Source organism: Myotis nattereri, assembly GCF_964212035.1.
Source record: "Myotis nattereri genome assembly, chromosome: 7".
Lineage (NCBI taxonomy): Eukaryota > Metazoa > Chordata > Mammalia > Chiroptera > Vespertilionidae > Myotis > Myotis nattereri.
In genome coordinates, this window is record NC_138082.1 from 61,541,352 (window position 1) to 61,561,054 (window position 19,703).

A 19,703-nucleotide genomic window follows, 5' to 3' on the forward strand; every position below is an offset into this window, starting at 1 on the left:
GGTTCTTCAAAAAAAAGTGAATATTAAATTATCATACGATCCAGCCGTTTCACTTCTGGGTATACAGGAAAAAGAATTGAAAGCAGGGACTTGAGCAGATATTTGTACACCCATGTTAATTACAGCATTATTCCCAATTCACTTTCACATTATTCACCAATGTCGGAAGCAACTCAAGTGTCCATCCACGGATGAATGGATAAACAATATGTGGTATCTCCATACAATGGAATAGTCTGCCTTATAAAGGAAGGAAATTCCGACACATGCTATACCATGGATGAACCTTAAAGACAATACGCTAAGTGAAATACACCAGTCACAAAAGGACAAATACTGTTCATAAGATACCTAGGCTAGTTAACTTCAGAGACAAAGTAGAATGGTGGTCACCAGGCCTGGGGGGAGGAGGGAATGGGAATTAGTGTTTAATGGGCTCAGTTTGGAAGAAGTTCTGCAGGTGGATGGTGGTAATGGTTATACAACAGCATGAATGTGATTAATCACCCTGTACACTTAAAAATGGCTAAACTGGAAATTTTATGTTATGTGTATTTCACCATAATTTTAAAATGGTTTAAACACACACACACACACACACACACACACACACTACAATAGGGGGTAGAGTTGTCAGGTGAGAAGGATAAAAGTAAGGCCTCATTTATGGGCCACGTGTGATACACCAGGCACAATGTGCTTACGTTATCTCATTTACCTCTAACAACTATCCAAGCAGCTTATTAGGCCTGTTGATCAATGACAAAACCAAAAGAGGGAAGAGATTACTGAAGGCTCTGAGAGTCAGGAGACGTGTCCAGTGTGGATTTAAAGTGGGCCTTGGAAGAGAGACAGGGTTTTGGTGAAAAGACATAGGGAGACTTTCTAGCTAGATGGTGGGAACGGGCTAAGGAAAGAGGCAGAGACTGGATGGCAACAGCTCTGCAGCTGGCATGGTTGCAGCCGGAGTGAAGCGTTCATGTGAACGAAGCATGACTAGAAGGGCAGAACGTAAAAGGCCTTCCGTTCCAGGGGCTTCTGATAGGGACTTGATCTCTTAGTGTCTAAGGAAGCAGGGCGTATCAAACTCAAGTGTTTTCGGAGCTAGCAGGTGACACTAATGGGAGAAGAGGCTTAATGCAAGGTGACGGGATGGTGTGGACTAGAGCAACTGAATAGAACACATCCCACCTAAGGCATTCACATCTCATACATAAACCTGGGGCAGCATGGGCCAATGCTGGGCTTTCAGGCAGGCGTTAGATAATATACTCAGTTCCACTTTGGCAGGGCTGCTCCACTGAGGGCAGGGGGGCCGGGTTGGTCAGAGGTGTGTGTGTGTGTGTGTGTGTGTGTGTGTGTGTGTGTGTGTGTGTGAGAGAGAGAGAGAGAGAGAGAGAGAGAGAGAGAGAGAGAGAGAGAGAGTGAGTCTGAGTTGTGTTTGCTCCAAGTCTGAATAACCTGGAATATCTTCTTGCAAACTGAGCTTCTCAAGGTGAGGCCCCTGCATGCCTGAAGGTTTGCAGGGTGATGCTGAGGGCATGTAAGACCACATGGTGCACGCGGCACATCTTCCTGGCTCTATCAACAGTCCTAGAAGATTGTGGGTAGAAATTAATGCAGTTTCACTAAGTACTTGAAATATTATGACAGAGACACATGGAGTAGAATACCAATGTAGCTAATTGTTAGCACTAATTATTGTGTTCCAAAATTTAAAAATGCATTCTATCAGTGAAAATAATGCAGAGCCAGTACTAACTGAACACTCACCCCATGCCAGGCGCCAATCTAAGCACTTGGCTGTGTTTTCTCCTTCAGTCCTCCTCGCAGCGCACGTGCTCTGGGCCACTATTACCCTATTTACAGATGAGGAGACGGAGCTGCGGAGACTGGGAGTGACTTGCCAAGGCGATTGTGGCAGGAATCTAGGACACAATGGTCGCTGCCCCGGCACTTAGAGTTAACTCTAAGTTTCTTTTTTTCATGGCACTGTAGCCCAGGAGTAATTTAAATAGGGGCCACTAGGTGTCGCTACCTGGCGCTCCCTAGAAAAGTGACTCCACTGTGAAGAAAAACAAAACACACATAACCACTGGCATCTACTGTCTTCCTGTTGAAAAATGCCAACGTGACTTGGTAGCCACTTCTGTCTCCTTCCTTCCCACCTTTGGTCCATCCCAGCCTCAGCTAGCTAGGTGCAGTTGGACGCACCCCCCCCCCCCCACACACACACACTGCCCCCCAACACACACACACACACACACACTCTGCTGGTGGATTTTGGCAGGACGGTCATGTTGTTAGAAGAGTGTGTGTGTGTGTGTGTGTGTGTGAGAGAGAGAGAGAGAGAGAGAGAGAGAGAGAGAGAGAGAGAGTTGTGTTTGTTCCAAGTTTGAATAACCTGGAACATGTTCTTGCAAATTGGACTGGTGCTTTCAAGTAAGACCTTTCCAGCACAGTGCTTGCACAGGGTAGCAGCACGACACACATCTGCTCTTAAACCGCACAGAAGGGCAGAAGAGAGGCTGTGCTCAGGATACCAGTGAATCAGAGGAGGAGCAGGAAGGAGAGTAGGGAGGGTCCTGGGACTCTCAGGGGCAGTGGGAGGTGGAAAAGAGGAGGAGAATGTGCCAGGGGCTCACCAGTGGGAAAGGAAGGCCCAGCACAAAGGCCCCTGCACCTCTCTGCTGGTACCCGACCAACACTGATTCAGCATTTAACTATGGGATGTACATGTTCTACTTCAAGGGCATACAGAAATGTGTCAAAAGTGAGCAAATGAAACACACAAGATTTTTTAAAAAAATTTTCTTTCTTGATTCCAGCATCCTCCAAGTAATTTTGCAATCCTCTTCGTTACTATAAACTTTTCAAGAATTCTGTACTGATACCTAAACAGAGTCAATAGGATGATGGATTACATTTTTATTGCAACTCACTTGAGGCAGGAAAATGAAGCGAGGCTTCTCTAAAGCATGGTGCTCACACACAAGGAGAGCAGAGGAGGGGAGAAAACCACGTCGTTTTTTACTGAAACTCCTTTTGGACAGGAGGGCAGCCCACACAGACATGCCAGGAGCTGTTTTGAAAAATGGTGCTAATTTCTGAGAACAGTTACAGAGATCTTTCAGAAAATCTGCAGGATAAAGCAAATAGCGCAGGTGAATGTCTTTAAGTTATAGGAAGAAAGTGCCAGCATCAGGCAGATCTGTATGTTTTATGTGGGCCCTGGCGACGGAGGTTCATTAGCACAGAAGCGGAACACATGCTTTGTGTTAGGTGTTGTGATAACATGTGTTTTAAAAATTTGGGACATAACACTTGGTGCTTTCAAGGAACTTTCCACTTCCATTATTTTAAATGGAAATTCTCTGCTAAACACACAAATGCAAATGCTAATTTATCTCAAGTAGGAATACTATGGACAGTAACTTCTTTACTGTATGTAATTACAAAAGCTTCTTCCATTTGAGTCGGGAGTCATCACAGGCACCACAGAGAATGGCAGCAAGCTGGTTTTGATGCTGCTGTATTTGCTTAATAAGAATAATGATAGCCATAACACACATTAGAATCCCACGAGATCATATGTGATGATTTCATTTAACACTTATAGCAGCCCTGTGTGGTCTAAAGTATACACTGTTAATTACATTTGATAGATGACAGGTGGATGAATAAACCAAGGCTCAGAGAGATTAACTGCCCGAGGCGACAAGTACTTAGTAGCAAAAGTTCTCATTTGATCATGGAAATATTTTTATGAAAATTAATTAGATCTCATTAATGAACAATTTTGGGGGTAGTAGCTGCAAAATATTGCACTGCAGAAATTTAGACTTCAGTTAGCGTATACCCTCAATAGTATGTGTTGTATACACATTCAGAAAAAAAGCCAAGCAGATACAGTCTTTGATTTCTGTTAGCTCCACATTATTTGGTATTTAAAAATTATCTTCCTAAACAATCATATTTCTAGTTTGTTGAATCAAGAGGTGCCATCATTAGCAAAGGAAACCAAAAGAAAAGACAACCTACCGATTGGAAGATATTTTCCAATGATACATCTGATAAGGGGTTAATATCCAAAATTTATAAAGAACTCATACAAATTAACATCAAAAAACCAAACAATCCAATTAACAAATGGGCAGAGGTCCTGAGTAGACATTTCCCCAAAGAGAACATACAGATGGCTAGTAGATATATGAAAAGATGCTCAACAGCACTAATCGTCAGGGAAATGCACATTAAAACTACAGTGAGAGATCACCTTTCACCTGCCAGAATGACTGTCATTAGTAGATCAATAAACAACAAGTATTGGTGTGGGTGTGGAGAAAAGGGAACCCTCATACATTGTTGGTGGGACTGCAAGCTGGTGTAGCCACTATGGAAAACAGCATAGAGGTTCTTCCAAAAGTTAAAAATAGAACTACCTTATGGCCCAGCAATTCCACTTTTGGGTATTTAGCTGAAGAAATACAAACACTGAATCAAAGAGCTATATGCACCCCTATGTTCATTATAGCATTATTTACAATAGCCAAGATATGGAAGTAACCGAAGTACTTATCAATAGGCAATTGGATAAAGAAGATGTGATATATATACATATATATATATAACGGAATATTACTCAGCCATAAAATAGGCAGAAATCTTACAATTTGTGACAACATGGATGGACCTAGAGGGTATTATGCTAAGTGAAGTAAGTCAGGTAGAGAAAGACAAATACCATATGAGTTCACTTACAGGTGGAATACAAAGAACAAAATAAACAAACAAGCAAAACAGAAACAGATTCACAGAAAGAGACAACAGACTGATGGTTGCCAGAGGGGAAGGGAGTTGGGGACTGGGTGAAAAAGGTAAAGGGATTAAGAAGTACAAATTTACAGTTACAAAATAGTCATGGCGATTTCATGTGCAGCATAACGAATATAGTCAATAATATTGTAATAACTATGTGTGATGCCAGGTGGGTACTAGACTTATTGAGGGGATCATTTCATACATTATATAAATGTCTAACCACTATGCCATATACCTGATAAAATATTAAATATCAGCTTTAATTTTTTACCAGTAAAATAAAAATGTATTATAGAATTGTACACTTGAAACCTATATAATTTTTATTAACCAATGTCATCCCAATAAATTAAATTAAAATTAAAAATAAATAAATAAAAAGAAGTGGCAGAATGTTTTTTTTTTTTTAGTCAGGAGGAAGAGGAAGGAAGGAGGACCCCCCCCCCCAAAATCTTCACTTTAAAAATATTGCTACATTGCTATGAGACTCTGAAAAAGTTTTGTTTAAAAAGATTCTTGGGCCCAGCCAGCATGGCTCAGTGGTTGAGCGCAGACCTGCGAAGCAGGAGGTCACAGTTCGATTCCTGGTCAGGGTAAATGCCCAGGTTTTGGGTTCTGTCCCCAGTGGAGGGTGTGCAGGAGGCAGCTGATCAGTGATTCTCTCTCATCATTGATGTTTCTATCTCTCCTCCCTCTCCCTTTCTCTCTGAAATCAATGAAATATATTTTAAAGAAAGATTCTTGGGAGAAGAAAGATGGCTGCCGACAGGAAGGCAGACTGCAAGACAGTGTGAGAGTGAGAGAACGAAAGGAGAGTGTGTGGACGTACCGAGAGTGTAAATTTGTGGGTGAGCAATAGCTATACTCCAGGGGACTATTGGAGACTGCCGGATCAGGCTCCCCTAACCGGGCAGCCTCCACTGCTGCTGAAATCTCTCACAGAGCAGCTGGCTCTGCCGTGGAGACCACACCATCTTGAGTGGCTGTTATCAGAAGCATATACATCCAGAGACCCTGCAACCATGGTACCCAGGGACCAGCTAAGAACCCAGGAACACCGGATTTCAAGCAGCATGAATACATGGACTCAGACGAGCCCTGCTCCTCCTCACAGAAAGGAGAGCAAGAACTACATAACCAGACACCCAGAGAAGAGAGATCATGGAGAGACAAAGAAACAGCCCGCATATGAAAGAAAAACGGGCATCACCAGAAAAGGAAGTAAACGAAATGGAGGCAAGCAACCTGTCAGAGAAAGAATTCAGAGAAATGGTCATAAGCTGGATGAAAAGAATGGAAGACAAATTCAACAATATGTGTAAGAATCAAGAGGAAATGAAGAACCAAGAAGAAATGAAAAATGACATCACTGCTATAAAGAATTCAATAGAAAGCACCAACAGTAGACTAGAAGAAGCAGAGGACCACATCAGTGAGCTAGAAGACAAGGTAGGAAAAAATACCCAAGCAGAGCAGCTTCTAGAAAAAAAAATTAAAAAGCAGGAGGAGAGCCTAAGAGAACTTTGGGACAACATGAAACGAAAACAAAACAACATCTGCATAATAGGGGTGCCAGAAGGAGAGGAAACTGAGCAAGAAATAGAAAACCTGTTTGAAGAAATAATGACAGAAAACTTCTCTGATATAGGGAAGAAAAAACTCACACAGATCCAAGAAGCTCAGAGTCCCAAACAAAATGAACCCCAAAAGACCGATGCCAAGGCACATTATAATTAAATTGGCAAACACCAACATCAAAGTAGGAAAATTAAAAGCTGCCAGAGAGAGACAGAAAATTACCTACAAAGGATCCCCCATCAGACTAGCGACTGATTTCTCAACAGAAACACATCAGGCAAGAAGGGAATGGAATGAAATATACAAAGTCATGCAAAGGAAGGATCTGAATCCAAGAATACTGTACCCAGCAAGGCTATCAATCAAAATTGAGGGTGAAATCAGGAGCTTCACAGACAAAAAAGGACTAAGGGAGTTTATTACCACTAAACCAGCAATGCAATAAATGCTAAAGGGTCTGCTGTAAAAAGAAAAAATAGGAAACGAAGACGGAACACAGGGGTAAAGAAGAAAGATTCTTGGTACTTGCAGATAGTGAAGGTGCAGACACATTTGTGATCACGTCCGAAGCAAGCAAGGGAAGGTGGTCACAGTCCTGCAGTGGCGTGAGGTGTATGAAGGCTCTGGTGTGCCTGGGGCACTCTTTGGAGAGCTGGTCATTGTCAGTGTCTTTAGCTCTTTGCCTGGCAGGATGGCAAAGGCCAGTTTTCTAAACCCACCTCTCACAACCTCCCTGGGGCCTTTGTCATTCCACCAGACTTGAAAAGCTCCCACTGACCCTTCACATTGACTCCCATCCTCTTCAATAGGCCACCAGAGCTACGTTTGCCACACCCTTCCCCAGAAAGCCGGCCTGATGTCACCTTTATCCTCCAATAGTATTTATACCGTACGACTCATGTTTTTACTGCCTTGCCTGATGGTGGTTTTGTTCAGGAACATACAATTGTATCTTCCCAACTTGAGTGTAAACTTCACAAGGGCAGGAGCTGGGTCTTAGGCCCCATTCTTGCTACTCACCCTTCCGCCTCCCTTCAGCACCCAGACCTGGGCCAGGCCGTATGCTGAGGTGATGGCTGTGGTGGTCATTAACAACCTGTATTCTGGGCCCAATTTCCTGGATTTTAATCTGCCTTCTACTTACTGACCATGACCTTTGGCAACTCAGCCTCTTAGTCTGTAACATGGTAAATCATAATGGTACCTACCTCATAGGGTTGTTGAGAAGATTCTGTGAGATACAGGGTGAAAGGCTTAGAACAGTATAGAGTGTGCAGTAGACATGATAGAGGCCTTAGCTGTTGTTTTTCTTCAATAAATATCTGCAGGAGAGAGGCGAGAGGCCTGTGAAGAGGCCACTGGGCAGTGAGAGTGGGAGAGACCCAGGAACCTTTCTCCACACTCTCTGCCTGGACCACAGGCACCAATCCCCACCCCTTTACCAACTGGGGCATGTGCTTCCCAGGAGTGGAGAGTAGATGCAGTGCCATTGCTGAGAGAGAATGCAGAGGTGGAGCAGACAGGATTTTGTACGTGTCGGAGTGGATAATGAGGAAGTACACGTGGAACTAAGAATGTCTTCCAGCTTGGGTGGCTAGGTTGACAATGATGATATTAACTGAGTGGAATGGGTTAGAAGGGAAAGCAACGAGTTCAGTTATAGACATACTGGGTTTGCAGTGTCTGGCCTACATCAGGGTGGAGCCACCGAGGAGCAGGGACAACAACAGATAACATGTATTGAAAGAATATCCTGCCCGGTAACCATTCCAAACCCTTCACTCTTTGTTGTTGTTTATTAAATATATATTTTTATTTATTTCAGAGAAGAAGGGAGAGGGAGAGAGAGATCGAAACATCAATGATGAAAGAGAATCATTGATTGGCTGCCTCCAGCAGGCCCCTTACTGGGGAATCGAGCCCACAACCTGGGCATGTGGCCTGAGGGGAAATTGAACTGTGACCTCCTGGTTCATAGGTTGATGATCATTCACGGAGCATCTCTGGCTGGTCCCCCTGCACTGGTTTTCATCCATTTAGGCTCACAATCATCCTGTGAAGGAGGCGCTCTTGTTATTCCCTTTTTACAAAAGAGAAAACTAGGTGCACAGTGGTTCAGCCATTTGTGTAAGGCCACACTGCTGATGGGGGTGGCACAGGGACTTAGGCCGTCTGGTATTGGAGCTCCCACGTTGAGCCCCTCTCTACAAAGACTGTATCTGAGGCTTCTGAGGGAGAAGAGACGGGTCTGGAGATATAGATGTGGCCAAGCCATGGTGGTGATGGTCCTGCTCTAGGGGAGAATGCGGGGGGGGGGCAGTCCTGCTCTAGGGGATACTGCAGGGGGAGGTGATGGTCCTGCTCTAGGGGAGACTGCAGGGGGAGGTGATGGTCCTGCTCTAGGGGAGATTGTAGGGGTGGAGGTGATGGTCCTGCTCTAGGGGAGATTGTAGGGGTGGAGGTGATGGTCCTGCTCTAGGGGAGACTGCACGGGGGAGGGGGGGCAGTCCTGCTCTAGGGGAGACTGCAGGGGGAGGTGATGGTCCTGCTCTAGGGGAGATTGTAGGGGTGGAGGTGATGGTCCTGCTCTAGGGGAGACTGCAGGGCGGGGGGATAGTCCTGCTCTAGGGGAGACTGCAGGGGGAGGTGATGGTCCTGCTCTAGGGGAGACTGCGGGGGGGGGGGGGGGGACAGTCCTGCTCTAGGGGAGACTGCAGGGGGGACAGTCCTGCTCTAGGGGAGATTGTAGGGGGGGACAGTCCTGCTCTAGGGGAGACTGCAGGGGGGGACAGTCCTGCTCTAGGGGAGACTGCAGGGGGAGGTGATGGTCCTGCTCTAGGGGAGACTGCGGGGGGGTGGGGATGGTCCTGCTCTAGGGGAGACTGCACGGGGGGGGGGGGGGCAGTCCTGCTCTAGGGGAGATTGTAGGGGGGTGGGGATGGTCCTGTTCTAGGGGAGACTGCGGGGGCCAGGGGGGTGTTGGCTGAAGGAAACTCATTTGCTGGCATAAGTGAACACCATTGTGGAAGATATAGGTTCAACATAAGTTATGACTGGGATGAAAGGTCAAGTAACGGCACGAAACTTGCTATGGACTGAAATCCGTAGGGTGACGGTATTTGGAGGTGGAGCCTTTGGGAGGTAGTTAGGTGGGAAGAGACTGGAGAGCCATCTCTGTCAGCCACGTGGGCCACAATAGGACATGTGTAAGAGTCGCCACCAGGAGCTGGCTGTGCTGGCACCCTGATCTTGGACTTCCAGCCTTCAGAATGCTGAGAAAGAAATGCCTGATGTCCAAGCCACCCAGACTTTGATATTTTGTTACGGCAGCCCGAGATGACTAATACAAACTCAAAAAAAAAAAAAAAAGAAAAGAAAAAGAAAAAGTCAACAGCTTGATGACAATAATTTGATACAACACTTATGTCGCCCATTTCAGTCAACAAGGTTTGTTTAAATTGCTTTCAAATTCCATAAATTAACACTCTTGTGAGGTAAGGAGGTAGTAAGTGTTATTATTGAGGGTACAGGAAGAAATGAATATGAGGACAGAATCCTAGCTAGATGCGTCCCACTAAGTGTTTATTTAACAAAGCACTGAAAGAGGGTTTAGGTTGCAAAGTACTAGTTATGTCCTTGAGTTGAGTGCGTAATTTTCAATGAACTTTTAGGGTGGCGTGGCTTGGTACCTAACAAAATGAAGTGGCTGCTGATTTATTTTGTGGTCTCCATGTGCCTGAATTGTCATAGCAAGGGGTTTAATGCTTTCAGCTCTGGCCACATCAGAATCACAATCACCCCAGGAGCTTTAAGAAATGACGCACTAGGCCCCACCCCTGCAAATTTCAGTTTGGTCAATCAGGAGCAGATTAGTGCTTTTTTTTGGACTAATGCATTTTCAAAATAGGTGCGCTTTTTATCAAGATGATGGAATGGCATAGTATTTATTTCCTTTTCATTCCACCATCTCATTGAAATGATTTCCTCAAAAGGTATAAGAAAAAAAAAATCCGTAACAGAGCTGGCAGACAGGAAAAGGTACAATCACCTGAGAATAAATGTTGAGGCTTTCCTGGAAAATACCAGCAGATGAGGTTGGATTTAAAAAGAGTAGAAAACTCAAAAGGATCTGGCCTGACCTGCTTGAGCCAGGAAGAAACGCTACAGCGCCATCTAGTGGAAGTCAGAAGTAGGCCTTGTAGTGCTTGATTATGAGGCTAATTAATTAAGATACCCTGTTCCCACCTGCTTCCTCATGCCCAGCAGCTGGTGTTTCCACCTGCTTCCTCATGCCCAGCATCTGGTGGCAGCGCTTGTCCCCGGGCGAGAGCTGCAAGAACAGTTCTTTAAATAAAACTCAGGCGGTCTTGGGGTGAGACTTCCCAGCATGGCAACCGAGGTGACAGAGAGAAGAGGAAGGCAACTTGGGACTTTGAGGGGAGTGAGGCTCGCTATGCTTGTCCTACTTTGGTGGAGGGGTTGGTCACCTGCTCACACACACAATGGGAAGCCTGGCTGCCTGGCTAGCAGTATGTCTGCCCACTTACGTGCCGATTCTCACAGACCCCCCACCCCCCACCCCCAGGCAGCGCTGAATTCAGGGAAGGGGCAACAGATACAGATAGACTTTCTGGGGTGTGTGCTGAGTAAAACAATATCCTGACCCAGATTTGACATGAGCAGCCAATTATTAGCCATATCCTTCGCTGATTCTCCTAGATGGATTGCTCAGTGCCTCTGTTTGCCTGTTAGTAGAGGGGACATGAAACAGTGAGAGCGAGAATAACAAGCACTGTTCATTTCTGTGTGGTCCCCACTCACTTTCACATCTATGATCTGAGTATTATAACCGAACTCTGTGAGGCGTTGGTACTTTTACTCACACTTCACGTATAAGACAGCAGAGGGTCAGAGAAATTAAGGGGCTCATTCAAATTCACACAGGTAATACATGGCAGAGTCAGGATGTAAAGCTAGGTTTGGGGACATCAGTTTATGTTCTCTTTTCACTTATCACATAGTTTCCAACTTAATTATAACTACTTGATGAACATTTGTTTCTAGATGATAGAATGGACGTGGGTTCTTTAGGGAGCATTTGTTATATGTGCCAACCTAATGGACCAATGAAGCAGCAAAATACTGAGAAGTTTTCTCAAATGATAGCTCTTGTGTGAGATGGCAGTGGTGAAAAGGACAGATTAATATATTAAAAACGAATTAATTTAGGGATTTGATTATAGGTGGGTAGAGTGTGTATTAGCTTCCTGAAGCTGCTGTAACAAATTACCACACTTTTGGTGACGTAAACCAGCAGACATTTATTTTCTCATGGTTCTGGAGGCCAAACGTCCAAAATCAAGGAGTCAGCAGGGTCATCTTCATCTGAAGGCTCTAGGGGAGGTTCTGGTCTTTGCCTCTTCCAACTTCTGGTGGTTGTTGGCCTTCCTTGACTTCTTGGCTTGTGGCTACATCACTCCAATTTCTGCCGTTTCCTCTCTATCATCAGCTTCTCCTCTGTGTCCCTGTGTTTTCCCCACTCCAGTCTCTTATAAGGATACTTGTCATTGGATTTAGGGCCCACCCAGATAGTCCAGGATGATCTCAACTTAACATTCTTAACTTAATTGCATCTGCAAAGACCCTTTTCCCAAACAAGGCCACATCTAGAGCATCCAGGGATCTGGATGTGGACACATCTTTTTTCACAGCGAAATAAAAAATCCTTGGTCCTTTCACCCTGTGATGTATATTTATACAGCAATGGGTACACTTCATCTCTAGGGACTAGATCCTGGTTATATTTTCTTAAACACCAATAGGTAACAGTTGTTAGATGGAAAACCAGAGCTTTTCTTGAGTCTTCTCCATGCCTGTTTGTGACATTTCCTATGCCTCCTTCTCTTCTTCCTCTTCTTTAGCTTCCTAAGCAAGATATTTGGATTTTCAATCTTGGAAACTGCTATTCAGAAGAGAGGCGGCAATTAAGTGAAAGAAAATCAGAAATCTGTTCTGTGGTTTCTGCATTCTTTCATAGTGGAAAGGAGTAGGTTTACTCAGTTCCAGATGGGGAAGAAAGATAAAAGTCTTAGGAAGGGAGTGGATACTGGACTGTTGGAGTCACTCACATTCTTCAGTTTGCAGATGGAAAACAGTGAGAGCCATAAGGCTTATATAAGGTCACTTGGCGAGTTGTAGGCTGACCCAGGATTAACACTTGGAGCCTCTGAGTTCTCCACTTCGATCCCCCGAATCATAGTGCACCTCAGGGGTTCTTACTCCATTAATCTTCGGTTGTCTGGGCAGTACGTGAGGGTCTTGACACTCATAGTCAAACAAACACACAGGGGAAGTTAGGCCTTGAATTTGTTGTGTTTGAGCTGTATTCAATAAGTGAGTAAAAAATGTGACTGCTGTGATTGTATTGTTCAGGTCTCTAAGCTGGCTAGTGGGACGTTGTCTGCAAGCAAATGGATTTTTAAAAATCCCAGACTAATATCTACCACTGGCAATGCCTTTCTTGAATCCAACTAAATTGTCTGTAGGATTACCATGGCTGGAGTCATTGTGTGTATGAGAAAAACAACAAAAAACAGAAGACAGCCTTTTTTTTTTTTTTTTAAATCTTCACCAGAGGATATGTTTATTGATCTTAGAGAGAAAAGAAGGGAGAAGGAGAAAGAGAAAAATATCAATTGGATGCCTCCTGTATGTGCACTACCAGGGACTGAACCCACAACCTCGGTATGTGCCCTGACCCAGATTGAACCTGCAACCTGGGATGATGCTCCAACCAACTGAGCCAACCGGCCAGGGCAGCCTTTCTTCTTAATAAGGACTTCCTCCAACTATTTGTCTAAGAGCATATTTTTCCTTTGCAGACTTTGAACTGCTTTGAACTCGTTTTTGAGGTCAGCCTCCCAAGATTGCAGTAGAATCAGAGGTATTTGGGGAGCTGGAGTAAATGTTTAAGTAAACCAGGCCAAGGAAAACTTTTCTTCATTTCAGGAGCAATTGATAGCTCTAACAGGTACTGGTGGGTGGCGTTAAGGCGTAAGGCCCGAGTGCCAGGCAATACTGCCAGCTTCCCAGTACTTCAAATGACAAACAGACTTGCAGGAAGCATGTTTGTTCAGGGTGTTATGCTTTGAATCATTTTGTCTATAAATGTAGTGCTTTTTTTTTTTTTTTTTTGCTAATGCTTTTCAAATCTAACGCACTAAGATTCCTTTTATGGTAAGCACATTACTGAACAACTACAAGCCACAAATCTTACATTCAAAAAGTTCACATATGCTTTTTTCATTTGATCTCATAACTGCATTGGCCTTGTGGTTCATTGCCACTGCCTGGGGGAGTTTTCAAGGTTCATTTTTACTTTGTCATCTGCAGGACTCAAGAACACTCCCGGTGTGTATCTAAGGTTGAGAGTCATGTTGGTAGTTGTGTTGGCATTTAAGCTTGCCAACCTTTTAGAGGGACTCAGTGGGCCAATAATAACTTGGAATATGTCTTGTTGAGAATAAACTTCTGAAAAGCTTAAAATCCAGAAAGGTTCTGCAAATTTATCAAATTCCTGGTTTGATCAGCATATGGGCCTCAGACTCAAGTTTGTTTGCTATTTTTGCTTGGACTCAAAAGTCATTGCCAGAATTTGCAAGGCTAGTAGAAATCAGTGGCCTAAGATGAACCTGGACTAAATGATGTTATCTACTCAATGTAGGCCAGGCAGGCAATAACACTTGCTTAAAGAGCACGTGGGGCATCCTACAGAGAAGGGACTGCTTTCTAGATTGCTCATTGTAGAATTTAAACCTCAGTATGACCATGTTCGGCACATTGGACCGATTTTCTCCAAATTGGTTTCTTTAGGTTTATCTCTCTCACCGTTAAAAGTGGTCCCCAGCCTATGCCCTTGTCTAAGAAGTAGCTTCCTGATTACTTACCTGGCACCTCATGCAATGTGTTTGCCTCCCCCGTCCTACATCCTCATGCAATGTGTTTGCCTCCCCTGTCCTACGGATTTCTCACTGCTGTGTTGTTCCATCTTTGCTTTGTCACTTTCGCCCTATGCTCCTTCTGGTCTGACTCAACTTTCATTGGCTCCCAGGAATATCATCTACCTGGGCCCGAGGCTCCTGGTTCCTGTCCCTGAAAGCAGGTCTGGGCTTCCTGGGTCAAACAAAAATGGTATCTACAAATTACTTAGTCTCACAGAGTGCTTCTAGATATAGTTAGTGGATCAAAGATGTGTTAAGAAAACATGGTTCAACATCTCTAACCCTGACCTTACCCAGGATGCTTTCTTGTCCTTCCTTCCCACACCTGCCCAAAAAAGGCACCAAGCTGAGAACCTTATGAGGGCCGCTCATTTTCAACCCTGTCAGTGGGTGTGAGGAAAACAATAATTACTGACTTTGGAAGCCTATGAAGGTGTCATTTTGACAGTACCGAGAACTCAAAGTTTTCTGTTGGCAATACTTGCAAAACCATTTGCAATTTAGGAAATGGAATATTCCCAAAACTTCTTCAGTGACATGACTTGGCTTTGATTTGCAGGAGTAAAGGTCAGCCCAAGGACATGCAATGCTCAGCTTGCAGTGACCAAGCATCAGCTTTTTCTAGGGGTGACTGAATTGGTCCCAGTTGGTATAAGGGAAAAAATGGTGCTAAGAAATGCTGCGTCTTTTGATTGACATGGTGGCTAGGTACTGGTTGCAGCTTTCCCAGAAACTTACGTTTGCTCCCCAAGGGGCTGGTTTGCATTCACACCTGTCAGGAACTATTGTACTGACAGGTGAAATAGCTGTGCTGTTTACAGAGAAGGCTGGAACGCTGTGTTGCTGAGTACAAGCCCTCCAGAGTAGGTATCCATTTAGTGGTTCCTGCTAATGGTTATTGTAGTTATTTTATTTCCATAGTTATGTACTTAACAACCTCCCCAAGCCATAATTGCCTTTACATTTTATTCTTAATTACTTGAAAGGTAAACTGATAATGCAGGGAGCAAATGCACAGTGCTATTAATTAAAATCCCCAGGAAATGGGACAAACTGAAGAGAAAAGTGTTCTTTTAAAAAATAGTGTACCTTGTCACACCACATAGAGAATCTTACACCCACATATAGTTGTAGATGGTACTTCTTGGACCCCATGCAACATATCCTGGGAGCACCTCAGATTTCAGGTGCAGCTGTGGTGGACGGTTCTCACGCAAGAAGCCTGCTTACTGTTCTCCGTTTTTTGCCTGAAGGTTTTGCCCTGAGGCCTCTGGAGTTTCCTCAGACACTGCTAAAGCCTGTCACAGATGCAGGGGAGTTAACACCCTCTCAGCCAATGGGTCAGGAGACCTAACCTGTAGTCCTTCAGAGGTGCAATTCTAAGGGCATTTTACTCTGATGCTTAGAAGTCCTCGGTGAGATTGAGCTCTGCAATGGCACATCAGGCATGCATTTTTCATTGGCTTTTCCTTCTCCCCTCATTCAGTCTCTTGTCTCCCTGAGATCTCCTCCTAGTCCTTTGTCTTAGGTTCTGCTTTGGGGAAAGTCCGACACCCTGGAATGATGAAGTGATCATTAGAAGCGTCTGTTTCTAGGTCTCCTTTTAACTCTGTAGATAAAGATAACATTTTCAGATTTTTAAAAAATTTGGAGTCCAGAAAAATGGAAACATGAAGAAAAGGATTACTTGTTTCTCATGGCCATGTTAAAAAAAAATATTTTTCAGAAACCCTGCATTCAGACAGTTATGGCTTTGGACAGTTCGCGAAGCACATTCCTCACGCCCCATTTTCAATTATGAGCATGTCATTTGATGCTTCACCAGAGTTTGTCACCTAATGGCTGCTCCCAGTTCAGAACAACATACGTAGACTTGTAAGATCAGACCAGGAAAAGTCATGTGGTCAGCCCGTCTGGCCCCTGACAGAGCAAGAGTTAAACTCAGGGTCTTGTTGGGGAACAAATGGAAAGATATTCCACAGTGAGCTTAATAGCTATGAAGACCAACTTCTGGGAAGACTGGTTCCCCAGGCTGGGCTCCATTCAATCTGAAGTTTTGGTCTTAAGTGCTGTTGATTAATATGAGTTAACGTGGGTCTCCAAAGTGGAACTCCTGTGCTCAGAGTCCTGAAGCCAACCTGGAGCCACCCTCTGAGTTCGAAGGTGATCAGCTGCCCACTTCCCGTGTTTAGAGCAGCACCAAAGCCCTCTTTCTAAAGAGTTTCACTACGTGCGATTTTGACAGGAGCACGTTAGAGATAATATGAGTTTCATCATGAGTCGGATGTTTTCTGGTGTAACCAAAGGTCTAAAGATAAATAGGATTTTGACCTGCAGGTTTTGAGAGAAATTGAGTATAATTTGTATTCCCTATGTAATTCATTGCAAACTTATTCCCATTAGATTTTATGTCATTTTATATAGCTATACAATTCACCAACTCCCAATGGGAAAATAACATTCTAAAGTGACATTTTAAACAAATGATTACCAAGATTGTAAATGGATTTCTTTGTCATTTTATGAAATGAATGTTTGAAGATTCTGCTCACATCACGTATGTGTCTCTGCCCTGGGTAATCTTTTTCCGATGCGGCTGGCTGCCCGCTCCTTTGTTCTCTGCTTGCTCAATTGAAATTGGGGCTTCATCAAGATCAGTGTCATGACTTTGGTGTGTTAGGTACAATCAGAGCATAAGAGGGCTCAGAATGTGGTTCATGGAAACTGCTTTAGCGAGGATGAGGTTAATCCCAGAATTTGTAGAACTCTTTCAAGTATTAAACAAATTGAGAGCACGTTCTATGTAACAGGCACTGCAGTGGAATATAATGCTGTGGTCCAGTCCCTATTCCTCCCAGAGCTCCGTTCTCGCCCAAGTGTGGAGGGTGCGGTGGGATAAGTTCTATGATGCGGTGGACCCCAGACCAGCTTCCAAGTGAGCAGATGCTAGGCTGATTTTAAAATATATATATATATATATATATATATATATATATATATATATATGTATATATATATATATATACATATATATATATATATATTTTATTGATTTCAGAGAGGAAGGGAGAGGGAGAGAGAGATAGAAACATCAATGATGAGAGAAAGTCATTGATTGGCTGTCTCCTGCACACCCCACACTGGGAATCGAGCCCACAACCTGGGCATGTGCCTTTGACCAGGAATTGAACTATGACCTCCTGGTTCATAGATCAGCACTCAACTACTGAGCCATGCCGGCCAGGCAAGGCTGACTTTTGAATAAGAAAGTAAGGTGAATGAGGACTGTGGTAGTGAAACATTTTTAAATAATTTATCTTTATTGTTGAAAATATTATAAATGTCCATTTTCCCCACTGACCCTTTCTAGCCACACCCACATTTTTTGAGGAAGAGGGTTCAGAAATACAGGTAGCAAGAGCAAGTACTTCAGGAGCTGCAATGTGTATGGCTGGAGCATATGGTGTGAGGAAGTCACGCAAGGATGAGGCTGGCCACATCAGGATGTGCTTGTTCTTTAATCCATAAAATAATTTGAATTTTATCACAGAGAAAGGGAGGTGCTTTTGATGTTGTTTAAGCAGAGTCATAAGGTAAAGATGTGCAGAATATTTTGGTATTAAAAGGGAAAGGTATGTGGGACTTGAGAGAGTGGCACGGGTGGAGGCAGAAAGACCAGTGATGAGGCTCTCGTAATAGTGCAGGGAGAAAATTAGAGGTCATGAAAGACGAGGTTCTATTAGATATAGTGACAAAAAGGTCACTGGAGAGCTTGGCGAGAATAGTGTAAGGCAGAGGTGAGGATAAAGGCTGGGTTGTGAAGAATGGATAGTGTAGGAGAAATGAAGAATGAGAATGAGAATGTAGGTACATCTCTGGATGTTGGCTGTGAAGGAAAAGCTAGAAATAGGTTGATAACAATGAGAGTCAAGGCCAAGGAAGGGTTGTTGTTCTTGAATGAGAGGGACCTCAGCCAGAAGAGAGGTATGGGTTAAAGTTATAGTCGAGAGAACAAGTGGAACCAGGTTCATGTTGAGGCCAGAGAAATTGAGGTTCTGAGCACCTGTGAAGAGATCAATCTAAGAAGGAGGGGAATACCTCTTCCACTGAAATGGAATGGAAGGAGGTCTAATTTGCAGAATGGAACAGGAAATTTCAGGGAATGTTGATGTTTGCCTCCTGAGGGTTAAGGGAGTGAGATAATCGGTTAATGGTTAAAGAAGAGGAGAAATGAGGTAGGAGTTTCCGATCGATGAAGATTTGTGTGGACTGAGGAGAAAACTGATGATAGATACAGAAGGAGAGCTGGGCAGTTGTAATGGATTGAATTCCCCCACCCCCAACCCCCACACACACCCAATTTTATATGTTGAAACCCTAATTCCCAAGGTGACAGTATTTGGAGGTGGGCCTTTGGCAAGTAAGTAGGTTTAGGTGAGGTCATGAAGGTAGAGTCCCCATGATGGGATTAGTGCCCTCATCAGAAGAGGAAGAGACACCAAAGCTTGCTCTCTCCACCTGGTAAAGACATGGCAAGAAGGTGGCCACATGCAAACAGGAAGAGTGCTCTCGCCAGACACCAGATCTGCTGGCACCCTGATCTTGGACTTCCCAGCCTCCAGTATAATTTTTTAAAAAAAATCACACTATTTACCTACTCTGGTATAGAATGGAAAAGAAGGATTTTAGATCCCACTAGGGTGTGAGGTCTTAGATAAAATGAGAGGTGCTTAGGGGCTGGAGAGCTTGTGGAGTCAGAGAGCAAGCAAATGTGAGTAACTGAGAGAATGTAGGATAGTCGTGTCCTTGGTAGAGACCCTGGGTTTACAATTGTTGTCCACTTTGACTTTTCTTTGAAAAATACCAGTAACATTAATTTACAGCCAACCACTTGGAACAACTTACCATTAAGATTTGACATTACTTTGATTTCTAAGTAAGTTTTGGAAGTTTTACTTATTTTAATAGTGTATCCTCATCTAAAACTTCAGGTCTTTAAAAAATTGTATTTCATTTGGTAATTATTTTGTAAAATTTATTTTGTGGGATAAAAAATGAATTGTTTCATTGAATCAAATTTTCAAAAGGTGTGGTACAAACTCTATGAATATATATGAAGACTGGTTGGAACTGCCAATATATGCAGATGTATAAATCTGCCATGGACCTCATCCTCAGAAAATGAGGTGTGATACCTAGTGACTGAGATGTTGTCGTTGAGAATGGGAATATACAAAAGGGAAGACATTTAGATTGGTGGATCTCATCGAGACTGATATTCACTCTCCTTGTGCATAGGTACTA

General features: G+C 43.7%; 1 protein-coding gene and 1 long non-coding RNA gene across 5 annotated transcripts in view; both read left to right on the plus strand.

The window, feature by feature from the left end:
- Positions 1 to 19,703, plus strand: part of CACNB4 (calcium voltage-gated channel auxiliary subunit beta 4) — a 231,839-nt gene that overhangs the window by 76,158 nt on the left and 135,978 nt on the right. The gene's annotated exons all lie outside the window — the stretch shown is intronic.
- Positions 7,550 to 10,395, plus strand: LOC308522263. The gene is made up of 3 exons (XR_013996224.1): positions 7,550 to 8,784; positions 8,936 to 9,263; positions 9,305 to 10,395. It is a non-coding gene; the product is annotated as an uncharacterized lncRNA (long non-coding RNA).